Raw genomic sequence first — 22,061 nt, forward strand, 5'->3', positions numbered from 1 at the left:
AAGGACAAGTGGGGAAACTGGTTCTCTTCTTCCACCATGTGAGTTTTAGGGAATGAACTCAGGTAATCAGACTTGGTGGCAAGAGCCTCTCTCTGATGTGCAATCTTTCCACCTCTCTAGATTTTTTTTTTAACTTACAGAAATTTTATTCAGAAAGTACCCGCAATGTTGATTAAGTTGCTGTACAATTTACTTGTTATTTTCCTTGTTTGAGGTAAGGTTGTAGCTGGAGTTTTCTCCAGTCCACCCGGCTCCTGCAGCCACTCAGACCCAAATAAACACACAGAGACATAGTACTTATAAACTGTATGGCCATGGCAGGCTTCTTGCTAGCTAGATATTACATCTTAAATTAACCCATTTCTATAAATCTATTCCTTGGCTTACTGGTATCTTTACATCTTACTCCTCATGGCAGTGTGCCTGGCAGTGTCTCCTGACTCAGCCCTCCTGTTCCCAGAATTCTCCTCTCTCTTTGTCCCTCCTACACTTCCTGCTTGGCTACTGGCCAATCAGCACTTATTTATTAAGCAATCAGAGCAACACATTCACAGCATACAGATATCCACAGCATAGGGTCTCATCTGCTATGTAACCCAGGGAGGCTTCAAAATCACAGAGATCTATCTGCCTTCCATGCCTTGTCATTATTAATCTGTCAATCAGAAACAACCAATTTTACCAAATAAATTTTAAAATAAAATTTTACAACGTTAAAACAAAAATAATCATTTTGTAAGTAACTTCAGAAAAATACATTTTTAGATTAAAGTATTTCTGGCCCCAGCTTCCAAGCATGTTTAAACTGTTATTTAAAGCTATAGAGCTACTAACATAGTTAATTTCATTAAAAATACAAATTAATTTCAAAAGTATCTATCAAAATAGCCCCAAATTAGACTATTTGAGAAGTTTGAGTCAGAGCTTTCATACTACATTACTGTTTTAATACAGACATCTGTAGACACCCTCTTTTCCAAACTTAAAATCAGACAAATATGCAAGTGACAGAAAAGGTGGCTCAGTCAGCGGGCCCCACAGTCAACCTGCAATGTGATTCCAAGGTTCTCCCCATCAGAGGCTCATCTCCAGTATTTGGTTGTAGAAGACAGGATAATAAGTGGAGTTGATCCTTTGTGCCTTATTCTCTGGGATAAGTGAGAAATTAGACTTTCAAAGGTGAAGGGCAATGTCAAGTGGAACACAGAGTGGTGAGATCCACTGCCATGACCCGGACTCATCACTAGGCAGATAAATTTTAGGCAACTGGATTTGGACAGTTACTCCTTCAACTAACCTGTACAGTTACCACTTGCCTCACGTAGAATATCACTCCTTGTTGGCTCATTGTGGTCCTGATTCCCACATCCTAACATCACCACTTGGGGTAGCAGTCCCCCCATTCCAGATCCCAACATCACTCCTTTGCTCGAGTCTCTCCAGAGCTTCCCAATCACACATACACACACAGTAAAAGCCTTTTCTTATACTTTTGGTTGTGAGCCTAGCCTTTAACAGCTGAGCTCTCCCCCCACACAGAGAAACCCTGTCTCGAAAAACCAAAAAAAAAAAAAAAAAAAAAAGCCTTTTCTTATTTACGTGTATGAATGTTTTGTTCACATGTACGTCTGTACCCCATGTGTGTTCAGGGCCTGTGAAGTCCAGAAAAAGGCATCAAATCCTCTGGAACTGGAGTTATAGACCATTCTAAGCCATGATGGCAGTGGTGGGAATTGCACCCTGGTGTTCTGGAGGAGCAACCAGTGCTCTCAACCCAAGACCCAAAGCCGAGAAGCCTCTAAACAATTCCACTTCTACTCCATTATTGCTCTGGTGACTTACACTACCATTGTCTCATACTGCCCAATGACACTGACACCTCACTGGTCTCAAAACTTTAACAAAGAGCGAACGTCCCTGGAAGGCAGGGCCTCAGCGAAAATGCTCTTCCACTGGACTGCTATAACCTACTCTCTCTTTTCCTTAAGTTTTATACATATAGGTTTCAGAAAAACTGTCTTTGGTCACTTCATTGCATATCATGCTTTGATTTGCTCCATAGTACTGATAACAATGGACTATATACATTTTGGTATCTGTAATTTCATCCTCTACACATGTAATATAGTTATGTGGCGTCTACATAGAAGGTCATATGTTGTTTGTATATTCATTCAGTGCTTAGACTAGTAATCTACATTTCAAATTCAGATGTTTTCACTAAAATTGATTGGCTTTGCTGTGACTCTAAAAGTTTTTCCTTAGATTCATAAAATATGATTTAAAGAGACGGTAACCTTAACAATGAGAACTTATTCATTAATTCCTTTTTCATGTATTTAGCCACTGGTCTTAGAAAACACATGTGAATGCTGTTCTTAAAATAAAATAACTTTTCTACATCAAAATGTCTGAAAAGAATGTAGCTAGAGTGTTAATCAATACCAAAATACAGTTGACAGCACATTGGAATTGGGTACCCTGAACTGTAGCCAATCATGGATGTTATCAATTTTCTCCTTAAAAGCATTTAAGACAAGTTTGCCAGCTGCTATGCCCAGACTGTAACTTTCCCTCTTGTCTCTTCAGTCATTTAAAAATCTCATCGGATTTCATTTTATTAACAGGTTAACAAATCTATTACAGTCCAGTCAGGAGCACTATTGACTAACTTTGAAATATTAGCCACTTACCTTGTGTCACCTTGTAGCACTCTTCCAGATATCAGAGTCAAAACTGATACCAGTTCTGATGGAGGAGTGTTTACGTGTCATCCAGGGATGGAGGAGGGCTTAAGCAGGAAATTTCTTAGTAAAGTGAGGCATTAGTTCATTCTCAGCACCAAACCAAAAAATAATAGTTATTCAAGTTGACATCTTTGGCAAACAATAAGATATTATTAGCTTGTCTATGTTAACCACTTTATTTGTTCTCTAGAGTTGGTAACCAGAGAGACTTCAAGGAAAAAAAATCTGAGCAAAGTTAAGGTAAATGATTGAACATTGATTCATTCTCCTTCAGAGAGTACTTAAGACATTAGGTATGTAACAATTATAGATTACAAGAAAATGTTGTGTCAAGAGTAATTTGAAAAATAAATACAAATAAAAGTTGTGTAACCAAACAAAGGAGCATTTCCTTTTCAAGAAAAGTTCTGAAGGCAGCCTTTTTCACGTTGGAATTAAAGGTCTTTTTCCATAGTTTAATGTGTCCCATCCTTAATCAATACAGAATTCACAACTGATGTAGAAATGGATATTGGTTAAAAAATTAAAAATCTAGAGAGTTATCCTAAAACAATGACATAACCTTGGAATAACTTTGTACTGTAACTGACTTAAATTGTGGGAAATTCAACAGCAATTATCAAGATTTTTATTCCTAAAAATAATAAGATACAAGGAATAAATGTAATTTTTAAGTATTATTAAATTTTAAAAAGCAGTTTTCAAAAGACTATAATGTTAATGAAAAAAGCATTCTCTTTACAATCAGAAGAAATTAAAGAGCTTTTAAAATGATTTTTTTCTGTTTTTTATTTTGAAAATATCTTTGAAGTCAGTTTCCTTCAAAGCAGTTTCACAGCAAACCACATGAGATCAATCTGTCCTTAGATAACTATTTTAGAAGCATTTTTCCAGAATAGAAAACAATTTAGGACTGTTTCATCATGGAATAAAATCTAATACATATCTTATATGAAAAGGAAAGATTATATTTACCTGAAAAAATATTTTTTAAGGTAATTTAAATATATATTTGAAGACATATATAATGCTCTCAAGACATTATCTCAAGTATTTTTCTGTAGTTAAAACAATTAAGAAAGAATAACTAATTTATACTTACTGTTGACATATGATTTAAATTGTACATATAAAATATTAAATAAATTGTATCTTATACATATATATATTTCCTAAAAATTATGAAGTTTATAACTAAAGATAAATCATATACAATTACAATAATTTTGCAGGACAAACATTATCATTTCAATTTTGCATAATAAAATTATTTAAAATAAGCATAACTTTAAAATATTTAATGAAGTTTATTTTATGCAAGGATCAGAGGCTCCACAGTAAAAATTCAACTACAGAAGAAAAAGAACACCACTACCTTATTTACCGAAACTATTAAACACGCACAAGGACAAAGAACAAAAAGAATGACAGAAAAAAAGTGAAAATGTTCCCTCTTCCCTACTGCAAATCCTGCTGAATCTACCTGGCTCTGATTACTTGTCCATAATGTCTACTATACAGACAGGAACTAACATTTAATTACCATTTTATCTGCAGAACAGCAAATATTCAAATCTTTGTAAACTTCTTAATGACGAATTGAATGCTACATAAATTATCTGTAGTGTGTAGTGTATCAGAGATGCAGGGATGACTGTAATTGAAAACATCCAACTTCTCTCAGCAGCCAATTCACTGAGATGAAACTGGAAACTATCTTAATCAATGCTTCCTCCTTTCTCTCTCTCCAAGGATTTCTTTAAGAAGTCACATTAATAAGTGTCATTCAGTCCTATGCTATGACTGGTCTCTAAAGCATTCCCACAACTAATATCCAGTGTAACCTGTGATTTGAGAAGTAGACACAGAAACACAGGCTTGTCCAGCAAATGTCCCAAGTCAAACACTTGGCATTGCACTTGGCGCTGAAAGGCTTTGTAAAGATGCTTATTATACACAATTTTCAAGAATGCTGACAAAAGAATACATTTATCAAATTTAAATTTTATATACAGAGTCTGAAAGTATTTATCAAGCAATGCAAGTAACTAATAAAAGTAGTGTATATTTAAAATAATGGGTTCTGAGAGATGGTGAAGCAGTTAAGAATACTTACTACTCTTGCAGAAAACCAGGGATGGTAGCTCACAACCACCTGTACCTTCAGTTCCAGGAGATACGATGATAGCCTCTTCTCAACACTTTTGGTACCAGGCATACTATATATATTGTGTGCATGCATATATGAGCAGACAATCACATATATACATAAAATCTTTTTTTAAAATCTTTAAAAAGGTAACATAGGAATAGAACAGGCAGAAAAAGAAAAGAGTGGCATGAGCCTTCTTTGCTCTTCATTGTCTAGGAAACTGGTTTCTGTGAAGGCTGCCAATTAGCTTTGTAGCATAGAGAAGAGAGACACGAATCAACTATCAGGGTGATTGATGTGTCAACTAAGTAAATTCTCTAATCTTGAAGACCATCGTAATCCAAACCTGGGACTTTCTTAGTAAGTTTTAAGGTAAAGGTATACTGGGCAAGGTCTAATTAATTCAACTTCTTCAAGCACTCTGTAAATGAGTATGGTTCATTCTCTATGGTCAAACTGTCATGAAACTTCTCCTCGAGACAACTCTTTCCATGCACAACATTCCAACAATGGTCCTTTCAAAGCGACAGAGACCCGTCTTTCTTCTAATGTTAGACCCCGTTGTCTCTGAATCTTTGCACATGTAGCACAGGCTGAGCCGTGTAGAATGACTAAGGGAGGACGGTTTGCTTGTCACAGCAGGAGGAACTGCCTCAAACCGGAGCTTCTTGCACTGAGACTTATGGTCAGATACCACACTTATTTTATAATCTTTATGTATTATTTATTTACTTATTCATTCGGTTATTTGTTTATTTGGTGCTGAGGATCAAGCCCAGGCCTTGCACATGCTAGGCAAATGCTCTCACACTAAACTGCAGCCCCATTCTGGTTTGCAACCTTTAAATTCAAATTAGACTGTCGGACATAACGATATCTTTTTATTTTCCCCTAAGGGATCTGAGATCCAGCAAAGCACTCTTGCAACTGGAAACAGCACTGAACTCTGAAGGCTCATTTTTCTGTTGCATTTCTCTGACAATTTTCTTTACTTTCTGATGTTATAAATAATAGCTTTAAACTCGATTTAAAAGAAGGGTTTATTTCACCCATCCAGTGAGAGTTCTTTTGCGAAAACAGAACTTTTTTGAGATTCCATAAAAACAAAATTGCAAAAAGAAAGCAATCAAGCCTGATTCCTTTGATCTCTCCATTTGCCCTCTTTATTTTTTTTATTTTTTATTGAAAATAGATTCTTCTATCATACAATATATGCACAGAGAATTTCAAATAGAATGTTTTTATCATAATCTTTCCTGCCCCCCTCGCCTAATCCTCCCAGTTCCTCTTCACTCCCATTTTTAACTAACAGCCTTGACTATCCCTGAAAACAAGCAGGAAAACACCAGCAATTCCTTTCTCCTCAGTTCTTTTCTCTGCATTTTCACTTAGCCTTTGTTCTTCCTTCTGGGTTATATTTTAAGGTGTTAGACCCTGTGTTTTCCAATCTTCCTTCCCTACACCCTGTCACATTCAAACTTACTAGTACTCAGAAGACTAAAAATCAAACTGAGATCCATTTTCCCATGGTTATCAAGCTTAGGCCATTGGAAGATTTAAAATATACTAAATTTAATGGGACAATTAGTATCAAATGTGTTCTGTGAAGCTTCAAGTAAAAATAAAATGCTTTAAAATATGGGAAGAAGAGGATCCCAGGGGCCACAGCAGCAGATGCACATTAGATTAGCAAATTGAGGCATCGAAGAAACAAGCCCAGATTCCCTGCTTTCCAGCTGGCTATTCAGTAGACCATGGAGGCCAGCACTCAGTTCACTAATACCCAGCAGGTCAGCAGCCATATCTCTGTGCTGTCAGGCTGTGCTCAACAGTGTCTCCACCCTATCCCAACCACCAGCAACCATCTGAAACACCATGTGGGAGCAACTCTGATTCATTTGGCAGAACTCACAGAAAGCTCTTGAACGGTAAATAGCCGGGTATTGTTGGCCAGTGGTGGGAAACTAAAGGCATAATCCCTGTGCCTGGCAGAACAAAGACTAGGCAAAACTATCTGCAATCCCTCACTATACAGATTTCTTCTATGTCTTCATCCTCTTTGGGCATAACAAGGTAAATCTCTCCACTTCCTCCCAGTTAAATAGCAAATCCTGCAATTGTACTCCCACAGCCAGCTGTTCCTGCCTCTCCAAGACTTGTATCCATTGATTTGATGCCCCACCATCTCTCCATTTTACATTCCAATGGCCATTTTTTTCCCTCCAGCCCACATAAAAGCTAAAAGGGAAAAAAATTCCAGACCTAATTGCAAGGCAATACTTCCTTCTAAGGGCCCCAGGTATCATTAATATTTTCCCTGCAAACTGGATTAGTGTAGGCTGAGCAAGGAAAGAGGAAAAGCAGAAGAACCACTTAAACTCAGAAGAAACCAAGAGCGTAGACGGCTCCAAACTTCTACCATGACTTCCCTGACATGGGGGATTAGAACTTGGAACCCTGAGCTAGATAAACTTTTCTACTTAATGTTGCTTTTGTCAGGGGATGTTTTCACAGCCACAGGAAAAGAAACTAAGATGCCTTTTGTTCCCTGTTTCAGGAGACCTGTACACCCCACTAAACACCATCAAATCCCACAGAGGTGGGCATGCTGAGTATTTAGCATCATGCTTTTTACAGTAGGTTCTAATTTCATTTATGGTTTCTTCTTGAATCAATGGCCATTTAGAAGTTAATTATTCTATTTCCTTATGTTTGGTGGTTTTTTAGTTATCTTATTACCATTGATTTTTTTTATTTAACTTCATTTTGTCAGCAACAGTATGATTTCAATGTTTTAAAAAATCTGTTTGTTGTCAGAATATTGTCTGTGCTGTTAAAATGCTATAGGATCACATGTACTTCAAAATAATGAGTTTTTTTTTCCATTTGGTACACTATTGTGCTGTGACTTCCACACATCAAAGTGATTGAGAGTATTTAAACAGTCAATATCTTCAAATGTTCTCCTCTTACAACTTGTCTTTTTGGTTGGGTGTTTTTGTTTGGTTTTTGTACTATCAGTTTCTACAAGGGTTGTTACACGTCTTCAACTGTAATATTAGAGATGTAGCACAGTGGCAGGACCCTGGGCTGGCATGTGTGCAGCCTTGGGTTCAATCTCCAGCATAGCAACAATAAAATATGTGTTGTTCTATCTGAGTGAGATTTCTATAGCAATTTGAGTCTTCCTAGTGAGCCTCCAGACAAGCTGCTTCAATGTGGAAATCTTGGTTCTGAGTATAATCAATACTACATTAAATTTACTTATATTAGTTTGACAGACAGAATGGGCAACAAAGAAAATGGGTCCTCCATTACTGTCCTTCATTTAGGGTCCAGGGATGCTGGCATCTTGTATAAATTCTAAGCATGTATGCTATCACTGAAATACACTTCTGCTCAGATAGAAATTCCTTACAATTCAAGGACAGAGCTGGGCTTAGTTGCATCCCTGTCATGTAGCTACTCAGGATGCTAAGGCGGGAGCAGTAGAGTTAGAGGGCACTTGGGGCAACATAATGGGCCCTATCTCACTGTCTCATAATAAAATTTCAAGTAAGACTAGAAACAGATCAGAGAAAATGACTTGACTAGATAGAATTGTTTTAATTCAGCGTCCCCCAACACCACATAAATCAATAAATGAATAATCTATTATGACCATATATCTGCCTATTTTTCCAAACTAATCTGTCTATTTTGTTTTATACTTTTACAGTATTTCTATCAGATCTGCCCATATTTGTGAATATTGTAATTTTCTAAAGAATAGAAACATTTATCACTATAGATGGCATTCTTTATATTGCTCATTATATTCAGATTTTAAGCACGTTTTATATTTTGGGCTCTAGGTTATGTTACTTGGGACGAATATTTACAGCTCCATCACTTACTTGAAAATTTCATAATTTCATTTTCTTAATAGCTGAATAATATTCCATTGTGAAAATGTACCACATTTATGTTATCTATTCATCAGTTGATAGACATCTAGGCTATTTCAAATGTCTAGCTATTCTGAATAGAACAGCAACAAACATGGATGAACAAGCATCTCTGAAGTAATATGGAGTCCTCAGGGTATATGCCCAAGAGTGGAATAGCTGGATCCTGTAGCAGATTGATTTTCAGTTTTTCGAGGAAACTCCACACTGATTTCCATAGTGGCTGCATCAGTTTTCATATCAGCCAGCAATGAATAAGGATTCCCCTTCCCCCACCCCTTCAGCAGTGTGTACAGTCATTTGTTTCATTGATCATAGTCATTTTGACTGGGGTAAAATGAAATCTCAAAGTAGTTTTAATTTGCATTTCCCTGGTAGCTACAGATATTGCATATTTTCTCTTATATGTGAATGTTAGCATTGAATTTTAGATGTGTGTTTCAATCAGAATAACCACAGACGTTACGTTGTTAGTAAGGGACCCTACAGCATGTACAAGATCTGTACAATTTCAAATCAGACAAAATTCTCAGAATGGAGAATGGCAAATAGGCAGAGTCCCACCCTAATTAAGGAACTATTTGCAAATAATAGCTGCTGAAAAGGAAAAACCAAATTTCCTTAATGTGGTGTCACTGGTTATATTAACAGGCCCCATGCTCAGGAGCAATTGGCCAACATACAACAGACTCCATTTTGTTTGCTTGTTTTACTATGGGGTGTGTGTGAGTCAGTGTGTATGTGTGTATATGCACTTACTTTTTGATTTTTTATTTGTGTTTTGATTGATTGACTGATTGATTGATTGATTTTGTTTGTTTGTTTTTAACCTTTATTTTTTGTGTTTTGTTTTATGGAGTAATTTTGAGAGAGAGAGAGAGAGAATATGGAGTTTGGTGAGTAGAGAGATGAGGAAGATCCGGAAAGAGCTGAAGAAGGATTAAAAAAAACAAAATATATTATATGTAAATTACATATGTGTATATACGTATTTTCCACTGTCAGATGATATGCATGTAATATATATATAATAAAAATAATCTACTCTTCTGTTACCTACTTGTTGCATATCTTTACCGCATCCATTTAATTAATGTAACATAAAATCTTTTAACAAATCGCCAGGCGGTGGTGGCGCATGCCTTTAATCCCAGCACTTGGGAGGCAGAGCCAGGTGGATCTCTGTGAGTTCGAGGTCAGCCTGGGCTACCAAGTGAGTTCCAGGAGAGGCGCAAAGTTACACAGAGAAACCCTGTCTCGAAAAACAAAAAACAAAAAACAAAAAACAAAAAACAAAAAACAAAAAACAAAAAACAAAACAAAACAAAAATAAAATTTAACAAATCACTTTATAGGGTGTGGTAGTTTGAATGAAAATGGCTCCCATAAGCTCATAGGAGGTGGAGTTATTTGAAAGGATTAGGATGTGTGGCCTTGTCAGAGTAGGAGTGTCCTTATTGGAGGAAATGCATTACTGGGAATGGGCTTTGAGGTTTCAGAAGCTTAAGCCAGGCCCAGTACCTCACTCTCTCTTCCTGCTGCCTGCCAATGCAGATGTAGAACTCTGGGCTCCTTCTCCAACACCATGTCTGCCTGTGTAGTCATGCTTCCTGCCATGATGATGATGGACAAAACTTCTGAAATTGTAGCCAATCCCAATTAAATGTAGTCATGGTGTCTCTTCAGAGCAATAGAAACCCTAACTAAGACACAGAGCATAGGCATACATCTTGTTTTTACTTTGTTTTGTGTGTTAGTGTTTATGTGCAGAAAAATGCACACAGTGTGTTTATGATAATTCATTCTAACAGCAGCAGCATCCTATATTTGAACTGATTAGTCCTTACCAGTTAATATAATTATTTAACTATTTTTATGAATTGTACCATTTTTACCATTTTTCTGCTTAACTCTCATAGTGTTTAGTTATTGTTTTGGTTTTGGTTTACTTTATATATTCAATTTATTTTTTGCTGTTCTCTATTCCCTCTATTCTGTCATTTAGGAACAGGATTTTATTTATTTTACTTTTCTTCCAGTATTTATTTTGCTGATGTTAGTGTGGGTACACTTACATGTACATGTACATGTGTTTGCAAATGCATGTGGAGGCTTAAGGCTGATATTAAGTGGCAGTCACTCTCCACCTTAAACTTTGAGACAGGACCTCTCTGTGGACATGGAGTTCACTACTTTGCCTAGTCTGGCTAGCAGCTTGCTCCAGACATCCTCTGCCTTTACCTCCAAGGCCATAGTATTTTAGGAAGGCTACCAAAAATCACCCAGAATTTTACATGGATTCAGAGGATGCAGACTTTGGCTTTCACACTTGTGCAACAAGCACTGTACCTGCTAAACAATATTACAAGTCCCTTTGCAAGTCCCTTTTTTTCTATCCTTCGTTTCATCCACTTTAATTGGTTGTCATAGAGACCACAATGTATATCCTTCACACTTCACTGTAATAAGTGCTACTACTTCATATAAAATATAGAAACCTTGAAATCTTTAAGTTTCATTAAACTAACATTTTTGTTACAGTGGCTACAATTTCATTACCCACAATTAAATACATTTCAAGTAACTACATAAAATGTCATATTTTTGTAGTAAATATATATTGTTTACAAAGTATGAAGGAAGGGGCAAAACATTTCCATTTGCTTTTATCCAGGTATTGACCATTTGTGATGTCCTTTATTCTTTCCCAATAATCTGAATTTTTACCTGCTATCATTTTTTAAGACAGGGTCTCTCTACATAATCCTGTTTGACCTGGAGCTCGCTATGTAGATGAGACTGTCCTAGAACTCACAGAGATCCTCCGGCCTGACTTCTAAATACTGAAATTAAAAGCATGTGCCACCACACTCAGACTGCTATACATTTTTGTTCTAAATAAGGTCTAAACAATGTTCTGTGAACTGTTATGACTTCAGGAAGTCTTCATGATGGAGTCCATGCTTTTGGAATTATAATGTGAACAAGAGTCTTCGGAAGTCGTTGCAAGTGTGTTACAATTTTAAAATGAATTCTTTTTTCTCATGGGCTCATACTCTAAAGGCTTTTTGGGGGTGTGGAGGGCAATGGGATAGAGGGAGGAGGCTACATGCTGGAAGTAAATCTTAGGAAAATGGAGTTTGGGACTATATCTTGGCTCTGGCTCCTTCCTGGATCCTTTCTGCCTCTTTCCTGCTTCCAGGATGCCATAAGGTGAGCAGCTGCCGTGTACCCCTGCCACCACACCACCACCTCCTCACAGTCCAAAACTGTGGATCCACCAGATCATGAATCAGAATAATACTTTTCTCCCTTAAATCACCTCATATACTTTCCTAGTGATATAAAAGTCTATTTAATACATTTTTGTTTCCATCATTTATGATCATTTTTGGCATGAAAACCATCTCATAGTGTCCCTGCCTCAAATACATGTAAATAGGAAAATGTGGGTCATCTGTAATTTGTCTCTTTCCTGCCTACCTTGTTCAAACTTTCAACATGCCTCATTTGCATTTTAAAAATCCAACCATCTTCTGGGCACCTGCATGGCTGCTACACAGCTGGAAGCCATCAGCCTCTCTGACTTGGAGACTGCCATGGCCTTCCCATTGGCTTCCTCTTAAGTTTGCCCCTCAGCAGAGCGACACGCAGGAAGAGAAAGCTTTTTAAAACTTAGGTCTAGTTACTAAAATTCTGAGAGCAGCTCCCCATTTTGCTCAAAGTAAAAGTAAATACAAGGACTTATGTGCTCTGGCCCTCCATGTCCCCGGATACGCTACTTTCTTCTGGCCCTCATCAGTTTCTCCAGACCCTAGGTTTTCTTCCATCTCTCAAATACACTCCTTTGAATTTTTCTCCTTTCCAGTATGCCCTCCCCAAAAAATGTTTATGACTCATTCTTACCTTTTTTCTTTCAGGTCTCTGATCAAATTTTATTTTGCCATTGAATCTGTCCACAGTGTTAGTCAGACATTAGTCACTGTGACAAAATACCCACTACAAACAGTTTAGACAAATGAGGAACATCTTGACTCATTCTCTTTGGTCTGTGGTCAGCTGGCTCCACTGAGGTTAGACGGAGGTGAAACAAAACACCATGATATCATGATATCAAGAGTTAGTAGCAGAACAAAGCTATGTTCATGGCTGCCAGGAATAGGAAGGGTGAAGTGGGAGAGAGAGTAAGGGAAAGGGGACAAGACACATCCTTCAAAGGCACACCCAGTCGACCTGCTACTTCCAATAAATCCCCCACAATCCCATTATATCCTAATTACACTACATCATATGAATTCATAGACTGATTAAAATATTCATGAAGCCAGAGTCTTCATGATCCCTAAAGACTATCACTGGCAATAATTCCGTGAAATAGGATCCTGTGAGGAAAATTCCAGAATCAAACCATAGCACCTGCCCCCTTATGTGAAATAATCACACCCCTCCCCAAACATCTTCCATTCACTCTCCGTTCTTACCTGGCCTTTTGCTTCAAAGCACTTTCATACGTCTAACCACCATATATTCATTAATATATTTGTTTCTTTTTCTAACTCATTCACTATAGATTGAGCTTCATTAAAATAATAGCTTGTTTTTGTTCCCTTCTGTATGACTAAACCTCAGTGCATTGCCTCACTCAAACAATTAGATGATCTCTTAAGAGGTATGCCTTACTTAGGCTCTTGAGGGATGACTCCACAGTTTAGAATACTGGCTGCTCTTCCAGAGGACCTAGATAAAATTTCCAGCACCCACATGAAAGCTAACAACCTTGTGTAACTCCAGACTCAGAATATCTAACTCCCTTTTGGTCTCTTTGGGAACCATACACACACACATGGCATACTTACATGCACACAAAACACCTGTACACATTCAATAAATAAATACATTTTAAAAGAGTATGAATTAAAATTTTAAACTACATTTGACAATAGGTGTCACTCATAAATTTAATTAAATGTATGAGGGCTTTGCCTTGTCTTATTTTATCTTTTTTTTTTCATGTTTGTTGTCTCTTGGAGACCTGCTCTTTTCTGAAGGGCAACAGAGGGGGAGTGGACTTGGGGAGAGGGGGTCTCAGGGGAGCTAGGAGAGAGAGTAGGAGGAAAAAATGTGGTTGAGGTGTATTGTATGAGAGAAGAATCTATTTTCAATAAGAATATTTTCATTACATATATTAATGTGTTTTTACTTTTCCTGTTTTACTAAACACCTCATAAAAACGTTTTATATGTCTGATATATTACACACAAGCAAACACAGGCAGGGTTCTTTAGAAGTTAGTGTGAATTGTACAAAAGCAATTTAAAGTCTTAAATTAAGTGTATTACAGCAGTTTCTCATATATAGTGTTTTCTTAAACATTATTAACAGGAAACCTAAAAATGTATAGCTCAGCCTATAGAAGTTAAACACATCCTTTAACGTAAAACTACAAAAAGCTCAGATTTGATGACTTTCCTTATCATTTTATGAATCTACAGCCTGTGAATTTGAAAACCTTTACTGAGTGAGGAATGAACATAAGCGTTTCAGCTGAACCAAGGTTACCTTCTCAAGCTACTTCAAAATATTAGATAGAAATTTGGTCATCACAATACCCAGTCTTAGAGACTCATGTGGCTTCAGTATTCCCCTAAGACTCATATGATAACAGAAACTCGGAATCATGCTATTCAGACGGGATCAACGCTACTCTGTAAGTCCCTTGGTTGAATCTAACCCTTGGTGACAGAAGGATTTCCCTAACTTCACCATTTGATTTTGATAATTGTGCTATTCTGGAAAACCCGCCTTGGTTCCTGCACTACCTGGGTACACTCAACTCATCTTCCAACTGACTGAATCTGGCCATGGGTGAGAAACTTATGGTCCATTGATCTCAGAAATCACACTCCTCATAGGCATCTTCTCATACTTTCTTCCTTTCATTCTGAAAAGTGCCTTCACTGGAGATGCTCGTCGATGGATTTGAAGAACAGAATGTGAAAGTGTGTCCGCAGTTGCTGCTTTTCCTCTTTTCTGCCTTTGCATTCATCCCAGCTTCCCCAAAGTTGTGATGTAAAATGCTCAATACTTTAGCAATAAAAAGGTTATAAGAGAAGTTTGCTTGCCTCATTATTGTGATGAAGGTGGGAAAGTCTGTTTCTTTTTTTTTAAAAGATATTTATTTATTTTATTTTTTGTTAAATTTTTTCATTTGTTTTACACAGCAACCATAGTTTCCCCTCCCTCATCTCTTCCTGTCCCTTCCCCCCACCTCCCATCTACCCTGCCCCCACCCACTCCTCTTCCATTCAAAAAGGGGCAAGCCTCCCATGGGAGTCTATAAAGCATGGCATATCAAGTTGAGGCAGGACCAGGCTCTGCCCCCTGCATCAAGGTTGGGTGAGGCATGCCAGCATGGAGAATAGGTTCTAAAAAGCCAATTCATGTGCCAGGGACAGGTGCTGGCCCCACTGCTAGGGGCCCCACAAACAGATCAAACAGCACAGACACTGAGATTGACAATTATTAAGTAGGACCTCATGAAACTGAAAAGCTTCTGTAAGGCAGAGGACACCATCAATAAGACAAAACAACAGCCTACAGAATGGGGAAAAAAATCTCCACCAACTCCACATCTGACAGAGGGCTGATCTCCAAAATATGTAAAGAACTCAAGAAACTGGATATCAAAATACCAAATAATCCAATTTAAAAATGGGGTACAGATTTAAAAAGAGAATTCTCAACAGAAGAATCGCAAATGGCCGAGAAACACATAAAGAATTGTTCAACATCCTTAGCTATCAGGGAAATGCAAATCAAAAAGACTCTGAGATACTATCTTACACCTGTCAGAGGAGCTAAGATCAAAAACACGAATGACAGCCTATGTTGGCGAGGAACACTCCTCTACTGCTGGTGGGAGTGCAAACTTGTCCAGCTACTTTGGAAATCAGTATGATGGTTCCTTAGAAAATTGGGAATCAATCTATCTCAGGACCCAGTCTTGGGAATGTCTGTTTCTTGAATCCATGAAGGAGGGAAAGGATATGCTTTTTACCAATAAAATAACATTTATGTAGTTCCTGTGTGTTAATCCATTTAATTAAAGTTTTTAATGAGGCAGGCACTGACCAATATTATAGGTAAGAAAGTGGGTGATTGAAAGATGAAAGCAAATTATCTAAGTCTACATTGAAATAACTAGAATGCCTCCTTTAGTGGATATAATGCTTTTTTCTCCACTGCTCAAGGAGGAAGGCACACAGATAAAAATCTTAGAAATAGTCAGGATGCCATATTTGCAAGGCACACAACTTTTCATGATAAATTGAACAAAATGTGGCCATCTCTTGGCTTGGATCAAAGAGCCTAATCTGTTCTGATTCACTTTCCAATTTCAACACTGTCTATGTCAGGATGAGCACATCAACACACATGCAGGCTACTGACATCCTTGACTCTGAAAAGGTGTCTGAGTCCACAGCCGAACTTGGGAGTTTCATTTCTCCTTGTGCAGTCATGTTCAATCTTTTCATGGGATGCAGATCCCAAGTACTCTCTTCTGCCTCTTTACCTGCTGTTCCAAGGACTGAGTGTTAGACTCACAGGCAGCCAATCTGAATTGCTGATTGTATGGACAAGGTTCATCCTTCACACAGGGCTCACTGCAAAATACTGGCTTTATCTACTGACCAAAATTCATCAGAAGTAAAGCTTGGCCAGCCATGTTAAAAAATTCGTTTCAGATAATTAGAGAAAGAACTCTGAGAAAGCACCTATGAGACGACAGAAGAAAGTCAAGAAGTTAATGACAAATGAAATCAGCCTCAGGCAATTGTCCGAAATTAAACCAGGCAAGCAGGCAGCATTAGGCTAGTCTGTCAGTAGGTGGCAAAAAATCCTGTTACTGGAGAGAGATTATTAAGGATATTAAAAGGATCAACTAAGCCTGGAGGTGGAGGTTGGGATATGACAATGATTTCATACCTGCTCTTAGATCCATAACAGTAACACCAGAATCCCAGGTACTTACACAACAGTAAATAGCCGAGTACTGAGCACTGCTACTAGAAGTAGTTGGAGTGCTTGTAGAAAATTATGGTAGATCTATAGATGAGCAGCAAATTTGACTACTTATTGAGTTAAGGTGTTTAAATACTAACCAAGAATAAAACCAATACCTATATTTGATTAATTCTAAGTGCTTAGATTAAGCAAAGCCAAGTCCCTGACACTGAAATACTATTTTAACAGCTATGTCTTTCTTTAAGCCAGGGTCGGCAAATGTTATCGATGAAGTGGTCCATTGCAAATACTTTAGAGTTTACAAACCATACAGTTCCCATGGCAGCTACTCCACTCCATCATTGTGCTTTCAAAATAGCTGAAGAAAATTCATAAGCAGTGGAGCATGACTCTGCTCCCATAAAAGCTTATGTATGGATGTTGAAGTTTGAATTTCATAAACTTTTCAAATGTCCTGAATGCTATCTATTCCCGTGAATATTTTCCCTTTAAATCAATAAAAGAGTAAAAGTCATCCACAATTCACTAACCATACAAAAAAATAGATGACAGTCAAATTTGTCTTACAGTACAAATGTGACCAGCTTCTGCTTCAGATAGCAGAGCATTTTGAAGTCTCCTGTGCAAAGGGACATGTTAGCTCCTCCACTTATTTGCAGACAAGGGAATGAGGATGGTTTCTCAGCTTAGAAGAATACTAACTATTCAGTCATGTCTTTAACACATACAGCTCCCCAAGTCATCAATATATCTCTTCCTCAACACACAGAATTTTTTTTCATATTCTATTCATACAATAAGAAAAATCTTCCAGGAAAAGGTGCAAAGCTACACAGAGAAACCCTGTCTCGAAAAACCAAAAAAAAAAAAAAAAGAAAGAAAAAAAAAGAAAATTCCACAATAGTTTTACATGATTTATTTTAAAAATTATTTTTATATGTTTACATGGGTGTTTTGCCTGCATGTATGTCTATGTACCACATGCTAATTGTGTCCAGAAAGGGCAGCAGAGGGCATTGGATACCCCAGAAATGGAGTTATAAACAATTGTGAGCTGTCATATGAGTACTAGGAATTGAACCCAAATCCTTTGGATAAGCAGAAAGTACTCTGAAAGCACCGAGTCATATCTCCAGACCTTACACAATTTCTTGACCTTCCCCTCAAAATATTGTATAGTAACTTACAGAATGACGGTGCCAACATTTATACAAATACCTATGTATATATCGTATATGTATATGATAAGTAGTTGTCTTCTTCCAAGGTTACTCATCCTTCCAACTCTTTAAGTTTTCTGTGATTTATTCATTGTATTTCCCCTCCCCCACCAGTGATGATCCCCAATAATTTTCTCAAAGCAACCACCCTATTTTCCAGACAATAAAAGAGACCACTCCTCTCAACATTCTTACTTTTTTTGTAGTTTTTTTTTTTAACTTTGTATTAATTCTTTGTGGATTTCACATCAGGCATCCAGATCCCACTCATCTCCCTAACCCCTTGCTTCCACCCTCTGCCCTGACAACCCCCCCAAAAAAAAACAAAATTTAAAAATAAAACAAAAAAAATTCTCAACATGAGGATGACAACACTTCTCCCATCCTTCCCTTTCCCCATGCTCTCCCATAAACTTTTAAAAGAAAACTGCCATGGAAAATTGTCATCATTCCTGGATGAAACCCAGGGATCATATTGATGTGGGGAGTGTGCTTCTATCAATCAAATATTTGAAATATTCCCTGAATTGCTCCATAAATGATTCTTTTTTTTTTTTTTTTGTAAAAGGGACTTCTTCTAGGCTTTCGAATTAGAAAAACGTCCTTCCTTACTACCACAGTACACATGCTCATTGATATTTGTAATTCCCTTTGTTCTCAGGCCCCTTTGGATACATCCTAGATTCTGCTGTATGTAGTCTCCAGACTTTGCTATGCATAGCTGTTTCTTGCTACTGTCATGCTTCACTCTGTAATAAACATGAGAAGGTTAAAGCACGTATGAAATCAGCCAGACATAGAAATAAGATTTTTTCAACAAAAGAAAAGCAAGATCTAAGCTTATAAAATGGTGAGAAGCGATTGACTCTCTCTAAAAGTAAGAGGAAGCAGGGTTGTATGCAGTCAAGAAGTTTCCCAAGAACAAAGAATTTCCCACTTAAATATTTTGTATGCTTCACGCTTAATTATTCATACTAATGAAGGGCAGGAAATTCACACACAAAAAAGAATAAAACCAAGGCATTTATAACTCTACTGAATATCCAATAGGAATCTAAGGAATTGTATGATTATATATTATTGGGGGGTGACTTTTTTTCAATATTTTTACTTATTTTACAACTTGAACAGTTTCCCCATCCTCTTCTTCCCTCATTCCTTCCCTCAGGCTCCCCTCAACTCCATCCCCCAATCCACTCCTCCTCTGTTTCTATTCAGAAAGGAGCAGGCCTCCCATGGGTATTAACAAAACACGGCATGTCAAGTTGCAGCAAGACTAAGCACCTCCCCTTGTATTAAGGTGAGCAAGGCAACCCAGTATGAGGTATAGGTAGAAGGGGCTGTCTCTGACTCTTTTGCAGGATTTTGGAACAACTAGTAGGTTTTATGGGGTTAGAATTATGACATTTCTCCCATCCCTTTCCTTCCTCCAAGCCCTCCCATATACACTTCTTTGCTTTCTTTCAAATCCATGGCCTCTTTTTTATTGATCATTATTGTATGCATATATGTATATACATACATGTGTGTATATATAAATGTGATATAATGTTCTCAGTCTGTATAATGTTACTTGTATGCTTGTTTTCAGGGTTTGCTATTTGGTATCTTTTCTGCATCTTCTTATAAAACCATCACTTGACTCCATCCTAGGCTCACTGGTAGGTAAACTTCAACTGGAAATTAAGGGAATGGGTGCCTCAGTATAAACAGATTATAAACATAGTGACAATAATCATCACTGCAACTACTGTCTATTGGTCACCTAGCATGTACCATCTAATATTTAAATGTGATCATCACTTAATCTGTCCTAAACTCTATGAAGAAATGGTATTTTTATTTCTGTCTTTTTGATAGTAATATGTTGACATTGAAGTGGGCTTTGAGTATTTTAAAGTGTTGTCCTGTTCTTTTCAAGAGGAAACATCTTAATTCCAGACAGTTTTGACTTGACTTTACGCATCTCTCATCAACAAAGCTGTGGTGAGTAGGCCAGATCCTCAGCTGCCTTCCTGGTACCATGTGTCTCCCAAGCTTTTCTGGGGCATGTGCTTTAGAGAAATTTCCTAGTAGTTTCTTCACTCTGACTTTTGATTCACACACAGACTAAAGTCTAGTAAACTACAAATGTTCTTACTTTGTTGCTAAATATTTCTTATGCCTTTAACTATATACTGAGTACAGTTTGAAGAGATACAATGAGAGCAGTGAACACAATCTTGACTTACCCGAAGAAGTTTTCTGTGTTGATATTTTCTAAATAGAATATCTCTAGGCCTTAGAACTCCAAACATCTTATAAACAAAAACCTGCTCCTACTAAAATATTTTGGAGAAGGAGAGTTAGCATCTCCAAGAGATGATCCTCCTTTACTAGCTATCCAGTTTGGAGTAGTCATCCTTGAACATATGTACACATAAACAAAAAAGAATGGACTCAGCAGGTTGCATTTATATATTTGCACATGTGTGTATAACAATAATAATCAAATAAAAAGAAGTTATCAGTTTGGGAGTGAGGGAGGCATCAAAGGGTTAGAAGGAGAGTTCTGGGAGTGGCTGAAGGGGGAAAGGGAGGGGAGAGATTACATAATTCTATTTCACTTAAAAATGTATTTTTAATTTAAGAAAGAAAAGTATTTTGAAAATATGTTATTTATCTGAAATTCAAATATAAGATTTTAAATAAATGCAAATAAAGGTCTAGTGTGATTGAGAAAGCCCTTGCAAAATATCAAAATCACATGTGGACATTTTGAAAATTGTATGGTCAGCAGAAATTCCTCTAAGTTAAAAATTCTTTCTAACTCCAAGAAATGATATGTTTCTACATATATGGTAACTGCTTATGCTGTATAACTAAATGATATGTTTGAAGCATAGCAATTGTTTCTCATTCATTTTACATTCTTAACAGACCATTTTTTCTTGTATATAGATGTTTAGCTGCATATTAGTTACATATTAAGACGTTGTTTTTCCTTGTATGTAGATGTTTAGCTACATTTTAGTTATATATTAAGAAATTGGCTGTGTGGTTTGAGTTGATAGCAACACATCATTTTATTTCCTACTAATAGCAGGAAATAGGCTTCCAGCTAACATTTTTTACACAAAATACATAGCTGTCTAGAATGGATTATTACCATTAAGAGGGAGTTCTCAAGCAAACAGAAATCCCTACTCCAGTGGAGCTTAGATCTTGAGAGAACAGAGAGTGTGATGAATGAGTATACTACACAATAGGTTAGGTGGGGATAAGCACAAAGCAGAGCAGCTGTGCCAGAAGTAGGAGACTTTTATACATGGCATTTGCAAAGCTATCTGGCATCGGGTCCTTAGGAAAGTGCTCACTGAGAGTGGTTAAGAATTTTCCAAGAAGCAAACAAAGATTAAAGAATTTTCCTTAGGAATTTCAAGAGCAGCAAGTGGAAGCTTGGCCAGAAAAGTCCAAGAGGCAGAAGCAGAAAGTAAGGGTATCAACAGAGCCAAGAGAGGGACATTGGGAGATGATATGGTGTCACGGGAATGAGAGCAACTGTCTTTCTGGAGACAAGCCTTCATCGCTCCCCCAAGGCATCTATCTATCTATCTATCTATCTGTACCTAAATAGCAGCTTCACACATAGATCTTCCTTGTCATATTTCTTGAGAACTATTCAAACATTGAGGCACAATTAATTATGGGAAATCTGTCAACAGTCACTGTAATTGCAGCAACTCCAGTAACTAATCAGATCTCATAGTGAAAGTTCCATGTCTGAGCCCTTTCATTCATTTGTCATTTCCTAACTCATGTCTACCACAAACTGCACTTGCAATGTGCCCTCTGCTACTGAGGGTCAACTTAGTAGGAGATGCCAAGGCCACGTGGATAGATGTAAGCACAGAATGGGCATTCGCTCAGATCTGTAAAATGGAACCCTCCCAAAGGACAGGGAGCCCCCCCTCCCCCCCCCCCGCCAAAA

The sequence above is a fragment of the Peromyscus eremicus genome, chromosome 8b (genome assembly GCF_949786415.1).
Source record: "Peromyscus eremicus chromosome 8b, PerEre_H2_v1, whole genome shotgun sequence".
Taxonomy (NCBI): Eukaryota; Metazoa; Chordata; class Mammalia; order Rodentia; family Cricetidae; genus Peromyscus; species Peromyscus eremicus.